At 42.9% G+C, this 13,754-nt stretch overlaps 1 protein-coding gene across 1 annotated transcript in view; it reads left to right on the forward strand.

Annotated features, from left to right (window-relative positions):
• The first annotated feature begins 9,742 nt into the window (after nt 1-9,742).
• Nucleotides 9,743-13,754, forward strand: part of slc6a11b (solute carrier family 6 member 11b) — a 91,076-nt gene continuing 87,064 nt past the window's right edge. Inside the window, exon 1 of the mRNA XM_052474240.1 lies at nt 9,743-9,799. The gene's annotated coding sequence lies outside the window, so the exon portion shown is untranslated. The remainder of the gene's footprint in view (nt 9,800-13,754) is intronic.

Here is a 13,754-nt window from a genome sequence, read left to right on the forward strand (position 1 = left end):
GGAAATGTCTGATTTTTGTCAACATCTTCAATACATTCTATAGGACGGACAAAATGAGAAAGGACTCAATAACAGGACTTACAATAAACTGACTAAATTAATCCATCATACGTGTTATGATGGTGTCCCACCAATCTTTTCAAATCATTCAACATCAATTTGAGTTAAGAGGAGAGGAGAGGAGAGGAGAGGAGAGGAGAGGAGAGGAGGAGGAGAGGAGGAGAGGAGGGAGAGGAGAGGAGAGAGGAGAGGAGGGGAGAGGGGAGAGGAGAGGAGAGGAGGAGGGGAGGGGAGGAGGAGGGAGAGGAGAGGAGAGGAGAGGAGAGGAGGAGGAGAGGAGAGGGAGGGAGAGGGGGAGGGGGGAGGGGAGGAGGAGAGGAGAGGAGAGGAGAGGAGAGGAGAGGAGGGAGGGAGAGGAGGAGAGGAGAGGAGAGGAGGGGAGGGGAGGGGAGAGGAGAGGAGGAGAGGGAGGAGAGGAGAGGAGAGGAGGAGGGAGAGGAGAGGAGAGGAGAGGAGAGGAGAGGAGAGGAGAGGAGAGTAAAGTGCTTGACCATACCATACATATCTGGATAGTATATTCATAAAACTTCTCAGAGTAGGAGTGCTGATCTAGGATCAGTTTTCTCTCTTTATAAGATTGTAATGAATGGACAGAGGGGACTTGATCCTTGATTAGCATTCCTACTCTAAAACACATTGTGGACTCCCGTGGCTTAGATTTGTTGGTACCTTGGAAGGTCTCAGTCTCTGGTCTTGTGGGTGGTCTGGTGCTGTGTCTGTTTGTTAACCACCCTACGCTCTGCCTCTCTGGCAGAGAGACACGCCGGACGAGCCACTCCAGCAACAGAAATGACGAGGGATCCATCCCAAACGGCGTACTACTCACTATATAGTGCACTAGTTTTGACCAGGGCTCACATCTTTATTTTTTTGGTTTGTTTACGAGGGCTCTGGTTAAAACTAGTGCACTATAAAGGGAATAGTGTGCCATTTGGGTCTCAGTCACATGGACTCTGGGGGAACAGTCCCAGACTGTGATACTCTGGGGAATCATCCCAGACTGTAATACTCTGGGGAATAGTCCCAGACTGTGATACTCTGGGGGAATCATCCCAGACTGTGATACTCTGGGGAAAAAGTCCCAGACTGTAATACTCTGGGGAAAAGACTGTCCCAGACTGTGATACTCTGGGGGAAAAGTCCCAGACTGTGATACTCTGGGGGAAAAGTCCCAGACTGTAATACTCTGGGGGAATCATCCCAGACTGTGATACTCTGGGGGAACAGTCCCAGACTGTGATACTCTGGGGGAATCATCCCAGACTGTAATACTCTGGGGGAATCATCCCAGACTGTAATACTCTGGGGGAATCATCCCAGACTGTAATACTCTGGGGGAATCATCCCAGACTGTAATACTCTGGGGGAATCGTCCCAGACTGTGATACTCTGGGGGAATCATCCCAGACTGTAATACTCTGGGGGAATAGTCCCAGACTGTGATACTCTGGGGGAATCATCCCAGACTGTGATACTCTGGGGGAAAAGTCCCAGACTGTAATACTCTGGGGAAAAAGTCCCAGACTGTGATACTCTGGGGGAAAAGTCCCAGACTGTGATACTCTGGGGGAAAAGTCCCAGACTGTAATACTCTGGGGGAATCATCCCAGACTGTGATACTCTGGGGGAACAGTCCCAGACTGTGATACTCTGGGGGAATCATCCCAGACTGTAATACTCTGGGGGAATCATCCCAGACTGTAATACTCTGGGGGAATCATCCCAGACTGTAATACTCTGGGGGAAACATCCCAGACTGTAATACTCTGGGGGAATCATCCCAGACTGTAATACTCTGGGGGAATCATCCCAGACTGTAATACTCTGGGGGAAGGTAGCTCCCAGACTGTGATACTCTGGGGGAATCATCCCAGACTGTGATACGCTGGGGAATCGTCCCCCAGACTGTAATACTCTGGGGGAATAGTCCCAGACTGTAATACCCCAGGAACAGCAGCTGCTGGGGGAATCATCCCAGACTGTAATACTCTGGGGAATCATCCCAGACTGTAATAAACCCCAGGAAGAGTAGCTGGCAGGAACTAATGGGGATCATAATAAACCCAGGGAATCGTCCCCAGACTGTGATACTCTGGGGGAATCATCCCAGACTGTGATACTCTGGGGGAATCATCCCAGACTGTAATACTCTGGGGAATAGTCCCAGACTGTGATACTCTGGGGAATCATCCCAGACTGTAATACTCTGGGGAATAGTCCCAGACTGTGATACTCTGGGGGAATCATCCCAGACTGTGATACTCTGGGGAAAAGTCCCAGACTGTAATACTCTGGGGAAAAAAGTCCCAGACTGTGATACTCTGGGGGAAAAGTCCCAGACTGTGATACTCTGGGGGAAAAGTCCCAGACTGTAATACTTTTTGGGGAATCATCCCAGACTGTGATACTCTGGGGGCTACATCCCAGACTGTAATACTTGAATGGTAGGTTTTCTACGTAATACACGTAGGTAGGTACAGACTTTGGAGTGTGTGAGAAGTGTTATTTTTTTTTTAAATCTTTAAAAAAAACTTTCTGTTGTACTTCTCTTTGTTGCACTAACATTTTGTCGACTTCTTATGAGCACATATTATTCAGATAGCTGCTTTACTGAGGAAATGTTCACTTCCTGTGACTGGTTGTTTTAGCTACCTGAATGTATGTCTGAATGTAATTGTAAATCTCTCTGGATTAGAGCGTCTGCTAAACGACTCACTGGCTGTAAGTCTCTCTGGATAAGAGCGTCTGCTAAACGACTCACTGACTGTAAGTCTCTCTAGATAAGAGCGTCTGCTAAACGACTCACTGACTGTAAGTCTCTCTGGATAAGAGCATCTGCTAAATGACTCACTAACTGTAAGTCTCTCTAGATAAGAGCATCTGCTAAACGACTCACTGACTGTAAGTCTCTCTGGATAAGAGCATCTGCTAAACGACTCACTGACTGTAAGTCTCTCTAGATAAGAGCGTCTGCTAAACGACTCACTGACTGTAAGTCTCTCTAGATAAGAGCGTCTGCTAAACGACTCACTGACTGTAAGTCTCTCTAGATAAGAGCGTCTGCTAAACGACTCACTGACTGTAAGTCTCTCTAGATAAGAGCGTCTGCTAAACGACTCACTGACTGTAAGTCTCTCTGGATAAGAGCGTCTGCTAAACGACTCACTGACTGTAAGTCTCTCTAGATAAGAGCGTCTGCTAAACGACTCACTGACTGTAAGTCTCTCTAGATAAGAGCGTCTGCTAAGACTCACTGACTGTAAGTCTCTGCGTCTGCTAAACGACTCACTGACTGTAAGTCTCTCTAGATAAGAGCGTCTGCTAACTGTAAGTCGACTCAAATGACTGACTAACTGTAAGTCTCTAGATAAGAGTGTCTGCTAAATGACTCACTAACTGTATGTCTCTCTGGATAAGAGCGTCTGCTAAACGACTCACTGACTGTAAGTCTCTCTGGATAAGAGCGTCTGCTAAACGACTAACTGAGTCTCTCTAGATAAGAGCGTCTGCTAAACGACTCACTGACTGTAAGTCTCTCTAGATAAGAACATCTGCTAAATGACTCACTGTGTCTCTAGATAAGAGTGTCTCTATGATAAGAGCGTCTGCTAAACGACTCACTGACTGTAAGTCTCTCTGGATAAGAGCGTCTGCTAAACGACTCACTGACTGTAAGTCTCTCTGGATAAGAGCGTCTGCTAAACGACTCACTGACTGTAAGTCTCTCTGGATAAGAGCGTCTGCTAAACGACTCACTGACTGTCTCTCTGGATAAGAGCGTCTGCTAAGTCTCTGGATAAGAGCGTCTGCTAAACGACTCACTGACTGTAAGACTCTCTGGATAAGAGCGTCTGCTAAACGACTCACTGACTGTAAGTCTCTCTGGATAAGAGCGCCTGCTAAACGACTCACTAACTGTAAGTCTCTCTAGATAAGAACATCTGCTAAACGACTCACTGACTATAAGTCTCTCTGGATAAGAGCGTCTGCTAAACGACTCACTGACTGTAAGTCTCTCTGGATAAGAGCGTCTGCTAAATGACTCACTAACTCTAAGTGTCTCTAGATAAGAGTGTCTGCTAAACGACTCACTGGCTGTAAGTCTCTCTGGATAAGAGCGTCTGCTAAACGACTCACTGACTATAAGTCTCTCTGGATAAGAGCGTCTGCTAAACGACTCACTGACTGTAAGTCTCTCTGGATAAGAGCGTCTGCTAAACGACTCACTGACTGTAAGTCTCTCTGGATAAGAGCGTCTGCTAAACGACTCACTGACTATAAGTCTCTCTGGATAAGAGCGTCTGCTAAACGACTCACTGACTGTAAGTCTCTGGATAAGAGCGTCTGCTAAACGACTCACTGACTGTAAGTCTCTCTGGATAAGAGGGTCTGCTAAACGACTCACTAACTGTAAGTCTCTCTAGATAAGAACATCTGCTAAACGACTCACTGACTATAAGTCTCTCTGGATAAGAGCGTCTGCTAAACGACTCACTGACTGTAAGTCTCTCTGGATAAGAGCGTCTGCTAAACGACTCACTGACTATAAGTCTCTCTAGATAAGAGCGTCTGCTAAACGACTCACATACTGTAAGTCTCTCTAGATAAGAGCGTCTGCTAAACGACTCACATACTGTAAGTCTCTCTGGATAAGAGCGTCTGCTAAACGACTCACTGACTGTAAGTCTCTCTGGATAAGAGCGTCTGCTAAACGACTCACTGACTGTAAGTCTCTCTAGATAAGAGCGTCTGCTAAACGACTAACTGACTGTAAGTCTCTCTGGATAAGAGCGTCTGCTAAACGACTCACTAACTGTAAGTCTCAGATAAGAACATCTGAAACGACTCACTGACTATAAGTCTCTCTGGATAAGAGCGTCTGCTAAACGACTCACTGACTGTAAGTCTCTCTGGATAAGAGCGTCTGCTAAACGACTCACTGACTGTAAGTCTCTCTGGATAAGAGCGTCTGCTAAACGACTCACTGACTGTAAGTCTCTCTAGATAAGAGCGTCTGCTAAACGGCTCACATACTGTAAGTCTCTCTGGATAAGAGCGTCTGCTAAACGACTCACTAACTGTAAGTCTCTCTAGATAAGAGCGTCTGCTAAACGACTCACTGACTGTAAGTCTCTCTAGATAAGAACATCTGCTAAATGACTCACTAACTGTAAGTCTCTCTAGATAAGAGCGTCTGCTAAACGACTCACTGACTGTAAGTCTCTCTAGATAAGAACATCTGCTAAATGACTCACTAACTGTAAGTCTCTCTAGATAAGAACATCTGCTAAATGACTCACTAACTGTAAGTCTCTCTAGATAAGAACATCTGCTAAATGACTCACTAACTGTAAGTCTCTCTAGATAAGAGCGTCTGCTAAACGACTCACTGACTGTAAGTCTCTCTGGATAAGAGCGTCTGCTAAACGACTCACTGACTGTAAGTCTCTCTAGATAAGAGCGTCTGCTAAACGACTCACTGACTGTAAGTCTCTCTAGATAAGAGCGTCTGCTAAACGACTCACTGACTGTAAGTCTCTCTAGATAAGAACATCTGCTAAACGACTCACTGACTGTAAGTCTCTCTGGATAAGAGCGTCTGCTAAACGACTCACTGACTGTAAGTCTCTCTGGATAAGAGCGTCTGCTAAACGACTCACTGACTGTAAGTCTCTCTGGATAAGAGCGTCTGCTAAACGACTCACTGACTGTAAGTCTCTCTAGATACATACTGTAAGTCTCTCTGGATAAGAGCGTCTGCTAAATGACTCACTAACTGTAAGTCTCTCTAGATAAGAGCGTCTGCTAAACGACTCACTGACTGTAAGTCTCTCTAGATAAGAACATCTGCTAAATGACTCACTAACTGTAAGTCTCTAGATAAGAGCGTCTGCTAAACGACTCACTGACTGTAAGTCTCTCTAGATAAGAACATCTGCTAAATGACTCACTGAAGTCTCTCTAGATAAGAACATCTGCTAAATGACTCACTAACTGTAAGTCTCTCTAGATAAGAGCGTCTGCTAAACGACTCACTGACTGTAAGTCTCTCTAGATAAGAGCGTCTGCTAAACTAAACGACTCACTGACTGTAAGTCTCTCTAGATAAGAGCGTCTGCTAAACGACTCACTGACTGTAAGTCTCTCTAGATAAGAGCGTCTGCTAAACGACTCACTGACTGTAAGTCTCTCTAGATAAGAGCGTCTGCTAAACGACTCACTGACTGTAAGTCTCTAGATAAGAGCGTCTGCTAAATGACTCACTGACTGTAAGTCTCTCTGGATAAGAGCTCTGCTAAACGACTCACTGACTGTAAGTCTCTCTGGATAAGAGCATCTGCTAAATGACTCACTGACTGTAAGTCTCTCTGGATAAGAGCATCTGCTAAATGACTCACTGACTGTAAGTCTCTCTGGATAAGAGCTCTGCTAAACGACTCACTGACTGTAAGTCTCTCTGATAAGAGCGTCTGCTAAACGACTCACTGACTGTAAGTCTCTCTAGATAAGAGCGTCTGCTAAACGACTCACTGACTGTAAGTCTCTCTAGATAAGAACATCTGCTAAACGACTCACTGACTGTAAGTCTCTCTGGATAAGAGCGTCTGCTAAACGACTCACTGACTGTAAGTCTCTCTGGATAAGAGCGTCTGCTAAACGACTCACTGACTGTAAGTCTCTCTGGATAAGAGCGTCTGCTAAACGACTCACTGACTGTAAGTCTCTCTAGATAAGAGCGTCTGCTAAACGGCTCACATACTGTAAGTCTCTCTGGATAAGAGCGTCTGCTAAACGACTCACTAACTGTAAGTCTCTCTAGATAAGAGCGTCTGCTAAACGACTCACTGACTGTAAGTCTCTCTAGATAAGAACATCTGCTAAATGACTCACTAACTGTAAGTCTCTCTAGATAAGAGCGTCTGCTAAACGACTCACTGACTGTAAGTCTCTCTAGATAAGAACATCTGCTAAATGACTCACTAACTGTAAGTCTCTCTAGATAAGAACATCTGCTAAATGACTCACTAACTGTAAGTCTCTCTAGATAAGAGCGTCTGCTAAACGACTCACTGACTGTAAGTCTCTCTAGATAAGAGCGTCTGCTAAACGACTCACTGACTGTAAGTCTCTCTAGATAAGAGCGTCTGCTAAACGACTCACTGACTGTAAGTCTCTCTAGATAAGAGCGTCTGCTAAACGACTCACTGACTGTAAGTCTCTCTAGATAAGAGCGTCTGCTAAACGACTCACTGACTGTAAGTCTCTCTGGATAAGAGCGTCTGCTAAACGACTCACTGACTGTAAGTCTCTCTGGATAAGAGCGTCTGCTAAACGACTCACTGACTGTAAGTCTCTCTAGATAAGAACATCTGCTAAATGACTCAGTAACTGTAAGTCTCTCTAGATAAGAGCGTCTGCTAAATGACTCACTGACTGTAAGTCTCTCTGGATAAGAGCGTCTGCTAAACGACTCACTGACTGTAAGTCTCTCTAGATAAGAGCGTCTGCTAAACGACTCACTGACTGTAAGTCTCTCTAGATAAGAGCGTCTGCTAAACGACTCACTGACTGTAAGTCTCTCTAGATAAGAGCGTCTGCTAAACGACTCACTGGCTGTAAGTCTCTCTAGATAAGAGCGTCTGCTAAATGACTCACTGACTGTAAGTCTCTCTGGATAAGAGCGTCTGCTAAACGACTAACATGCTAATTGAAATGATAATAGAATAAAGGGAAACAGCAGCCAGTGTTGCTTTCAAAGGACCAGTGACTTCCTGCCAGTCTGCTTCTCTGGTGGCCACTACTCTTTATGCACAGCACAGCTCGGACTGATGACTGACCCCTGTGCTACATGCTGGTTGGTCTGTTAGCTTGGGCGTTTTATGACAAGTTTCTTGTGTGTTTCGATTGGAGGATATTCAATACAGTTAAAGGGGACCAGAAAGTGATTTGCCTCATCAGTACGAATTCGAAAATAAGAAACTTCCCTTTTTTCAGAACCCTGCCTTTCAAAGTAATTCATAAAAATCAAAATAACTTCACAGATCTTCATTGTAGAGGGTTTAAACACTGTTTCCCTACACTTGTTCAATGAACCATAATCAATGAATGAACATGCACCTGTGGAACGGTCATTAAGACACAAACAGCTTACAGATGGTAGGCAATTAAGGTGACAGTTATGAAAATTTAGGACACTAAAGAGGCCTTTCTACTGACTCTGGAAAATACCAAAAGAAATATGCTCAGGATCCCTGCTCATCTGCTTGAATGTGCCTTAGGCATGCTGCAAGGAGGCATGAGGACTGCAGATGTGGCCAGGGCAATAAATTGCAATGTCCTGTCTGTGAGACGCCTAAGACAGAGCTACAGGGAGACAGGATGGACAGCTGATCGTCCTCGCAGTGGCAGACCATGTGTAACAACACCTGCACAGGATCGGTACATCCGAACATCACACCTGCAGGACAGGTACAGGATGGCAACAACAACTGCCCAAGTTATACCAGGAACGCACAATCCCTCCATCAGTGCTCAGACTGTCCGCAATAGGCTGAGAGAGGCTGGACTGAGGACTTATAGGCCTGTTTTAAGGCAGGTCCTCACCAGACATCACCGGCAACAACGTCACCTATGGGCACAAACCCACCGTCACCGGACCAGACAGGACTGGCAAAAAGTGCTCTTCACTGACGAGTCACGGTTTAGTCTCACCAGAAGTGATGGTCGGATTTGCGTTTATCGTCGAAGGAATGAGCGTGACACCGAGGCCTGTACTCTGGAGAGGGATACATTTGGAGATGGAGGGTCCTTCATGGTCTGGGGCGGTGTGTCACAGCATCATCGGACTGAGCTTGTTGTCATTGCAGGCAATCTCAACGCTGTGCATTACAGGGAAGACATCCTCCTCCCTCATGTGGTACCCTTCCTGCAGGCTCATCCTGACATGAACCTCCAGCATGACAATGTCACCAGCCATACTGCCACAAAAGCTTGTATGACTCTATACAGTACATTCACAATACAGTTCCGTCAAATTTCTAAATCAAAGTCCCCCCACCCCCCACCCCCTGGCTCAACGAAAACAACAAATACCCACACACTGTGGCTCAGTTGGTAGAGCATGGCGCTTGTAACGCCAGGGTAGTGGGTTCGATTCCCGGGACCACCCATACGTAGAATGTATGCACACATGACTGTAAGTCGCTTTGGATAAAAGCGTCAGCTAAATGACATATATTATTATTATTATTATTATTACCAATAATAAAACCTCACACTCTCTCGAGTCGGTGAGCTATAGGCTATCATTTTTCCTCATTTTGTTCAGCCTGGTTATCTTTCCGTTGGTCTTCGTAACTCCGTCCCCCCCCCTTTTCCCCTGTGCTGTGTAGCGTGAGTTTACAATGGTGTGTGAAACACCGCCCTGTGTGAAGCCACGGTTACCTCGTGGCTTCTGTCCAACCGGAGGCGTTAGGAGAACACATCGCGCGCTTTACCCACCGGCTGCGCAGTTGCATGTTATCCTATCCAGCGCGAGCCTGGTACGAGAAATCTACCGCTGCCGCCTAACCGGAATCTTCCTTTATATAGACGGAGACAAAACAAAAACAACCACATTCAACTGACGGCGGAAAAACATCCAGAACTTCCTTTTTTTCTCTCCTTCTTTATCGCGTCCTGGTTCTCTTTCCTATATAACCTACAGTATATTCTTTACTATATAACCTACAGTATATCGGTGAGTAGTGTGACTTCAGACTTCACCTCTTTGTCAATTCATGCTTTCTTTCATCCACCAGACGAGGGGGAAGGCGGGGTCGATACGAATCATGATTTTTAAAATCAATTGTAAGAGTTGATGATGTGTGGTTTTGCGCTCATTACTTTGTCACACCTAAATTCAATTGTGTCATGCTGTTTGTTCCTTAATGGGAGAGACAATTGTTGCATTTGGGGGACCTCATGATTGACGACACAGCTCTATTTTATTTTATTTGAATGTCCGTTTATAAACTATATCATACCAATTTTGTAACAGGGCTTAAGTTGAGGTTCTTGTAGGTCATGGAGACCCCACATTGTAAATGCATGTCAGACAAATCTCTAGTGTAATTTCCTGTGATTGTAGTCGAAGACTCCCAGTCTCCCAGTGTCATCCTAAAGTGGTGGAACTCTACTCTACCTTTACTCTACTCTAACTCTACTCTACTCTACTCCAACTCTACTCTACTCTACTCTAACTCTACTCTACTCTAACTCTACTATAACTCTACTCTAACTCTACTATAACTCTACTCTACTATAACTCTACTCTACTCTAACTCTACTATAACTCTACTCTAACTCTACTATAACTCTACTCTAACTCTACTATAACTCTACTCTACTATAACTCTACTCTACTCTAACTCTACTATAACTCTACTCTAACTCTACTCTAACTCTACTATAACTCTACTCTACTCTACTCTAACTGTACTCTTCTCTCACTCTACTCTACTCTACTCTACTCTACTCTACTCTACTCTACTATAACTCTACTCTACTATAACTCTACTCTAACTCTACTCTACCCTACTCTAACTCTACTCTACTCTAACTCTACTCTACTCTAACTCTACTCTACTATAACTCTACTCTATCTCTACTCTACTCTACCTTTACTCTACTCCAACTCTATTCTACTCTACTCCAACTCTACTCTACTCTAATTCTACTCTACTATAAATCTACTCTACTATAACTATACTCTACTCTACTATAATTCTACTCTACTATAACTCTACTATACTCTACTATTACCCTACTCTACTATAACTCTACTCTACTATAACTACTCTACTCTACTATAACTCTACTATAACTCTACTATACTCTACTATTACCCTACTCTACTATAACTCTACTCTACTCTACTATAATTCTACTCTACTCTACTATAACTCTACTATACTCTACTATTACCCTACTCTACTATAACTCTACTCTACTATAACTACTCTACTCTACTATAATTCTACTCTACTCTACTATAACTACTCTACTATACTCTACTATAACTCTACTATATTCTACTATTACCCTACTCTACTATAACTCTACTCTACTTTAACTCTACTCTACTGTAACTCTACTCTACTCTACTCTACTATAACTATACTCTACTATAACTCTACTCTACTCTACTATAATTCCACTCTACTCTACTATAACTCTACTCTACTATAACTCTACTCTACTATAACTGTACTCTACGATAACTCTACTCTACTATAACTCTACTCTACTATAACTATACTCTACTCTACTATAATTCTACTCTACTATAACTCTACTATACTCTACTATTACCCTACTCTACTATAACTCTACTCTACTATAACTACTCTACTCTACTATAACTCTACTATAACTCTACTATACTCTACTATTACCCTACTCTACTATAACTCTACTCTACTCTACTATAATTCTACTCTACTCTACTATAACTCTACTATACTCTACTATAACTCTACTCTACTATAACTCTACTCTACTATAACTACTCTACTCTACTATAATTCTACTCTACTCTACTATAACTACTCTACTATACTCTACTATAACTCTACTATATTCTACTATTACCCTACTCTACTATAACTCTACTCTACTTTAACTCTACTCTACTGTAACTCTACTCTACTCTACTCTACTATAACTATACTCTACTATAACTCTACTCTACTCTACTATAATTCCACTCTACTCTACTATAACTCTACTCTACTATAACTCTACTCTACTATAACTGTACTCTACGATAACTCTACTCTACTATAACTCTACTCTACTATAACGCTACTCTACTCTACTATAACTCTACTATACTCTACTATTACTCTACTATAACTCTACTATAACTCTACTCAATGATAACTATACTCTACTATAACTCTACTCTTCTATAATGCTACTCTACTATAACTCTACTATAACTCTACTCTACTATAACTCTACTCTGCTATAACTCTACTCTACTATAACTCTACTCTACTATAACTCTACTATAATTCTACTCTACTATAACTCTACTTTACTCTACTGTAACTCTACTCTACTATAACTCCACTCTACTATAACTCTACCATAACTCTACTATAACTCTTATCTACTATAACTCTACTCTACTATAACTCTACTCTACTCTACTCTACTATAACTCTACTCTACTCTACTATAACTCTACTATAACTCTACTCTACTCTACTATAACTCTACTCTACTATACATACAATAACTCTACTATAACTCTACTCTACTCTAACTCTACTCTACTATAACTCTACTCTACTATACTCTAACTCTACTTTAACTCTACATATACTGTACTCTAACTCTACTCTACTATAACTCTACTATACTCTACTCTAGTATACCTCTACTCTACTATACTCTACTCGAACACTACTCCAGCTGTACTCTTACTTTACTCTAACTCTTCTCTAACTCTTCTCTAGCTCTGCTCTACTGTAACTCTACTGTAACTCTACTCTTCTCTAACCGTACTCTACTCTACCTCTACTCTACTATACTCTACTCAAACACTACGCTACTCTTACTTTATTCTAACGCTTCTCTAGCTCTGCTCTACTCTAACTCTACTCTATTCTACTCCAACTATACTCTTACTTTACTCTAACTCTTCTCTAACTATACTCTAACTCTTCTCTCACTCTACTCTACTCTACTCTACTCTACTCTACTCTACTCTACTCTACTCTAACTGTACTCTTCTCTCACTCTACTCTACTCTACTCTAACTGTACTCTTCTCTCACTCTACTCTACTCTACTCTACTCTACTCTACTCTACTCTACTCTACTCTACTCTACTCTAACTCTACTCTACTCTACTCTACTCTACTCTACTCTACTCTACTCTACTCTACTCTACTCTAACTCTACTCTTCTCTCACTCTACTCTACTCTACTCTACTCGAACTGTACTCTACTTTACCTCTACCTCTATTCTACTCGTACTCTATTCTTCTTTCACTCTACTCTAACACTACTCCAAATATACCTCTCACTCTCCGGTGTCATGCCAACAGTAAAACACCCTGAGACCATTCATGTGTGGGGTTGCTTCTCAGCCAAGGGAGTGGGCTCACTCAGAATTTTGCCTAAGAACACAGCCGTGAATATAGAATGGTACCAACACATTCTCCGAGAGCAACTTCTTCCAACCATCCAGGAACAGTTTGGTGACCAACAATGGCTTTTCCAGCATGATGGAGCACCTTGCCATAAGGCAAAAGTGATAACCAAGTGGCTCGGGGAACAAAACATCGCTATTTTTTTGGTCCATGGCCAGGAAATTTCCCAGACCTTAATCCCATTGAGAACTTGTGGTCAATCCTCAAGAGGCAGGTGGACAAACAAAAACCCACAAATTCTGTTAAACTCCAAGCATTGATTATGCGAGAATGGGCTGCCATCAGTCAGGATGTGGCCCAGAAGTTAATTGACAGCATGCCAGGGCGGTTTGCAGAGGTCTTGAAAAAGAAGGGTCAACACTGCAAATATTGACTCTTTGCCTCAACTTCATGTAATTGTCAATAAAAGCCTTTGACACTTATGAAATGCTTGTAATTATACTCCAGTATTCCATAGTAACATCTGACAAAAATATCTAAAGACACCGAAGCA

Source organism: Oncorhynchus keta, chromosome 21 (genome assembly GCF_023373465.1).
Source record: "Oncorhynchus keta strain PuntledgeMale-10-30-2019 chromosome 21, Oket_V2, whole genome shotgun sequence".
Taxonomy (NCBI): Eukaryota; Metazoa; Chordata; class Actinopteri; order Salmoniformes; family Salmonidae; genus Oncorhynchus; species Oncorhynchus keta.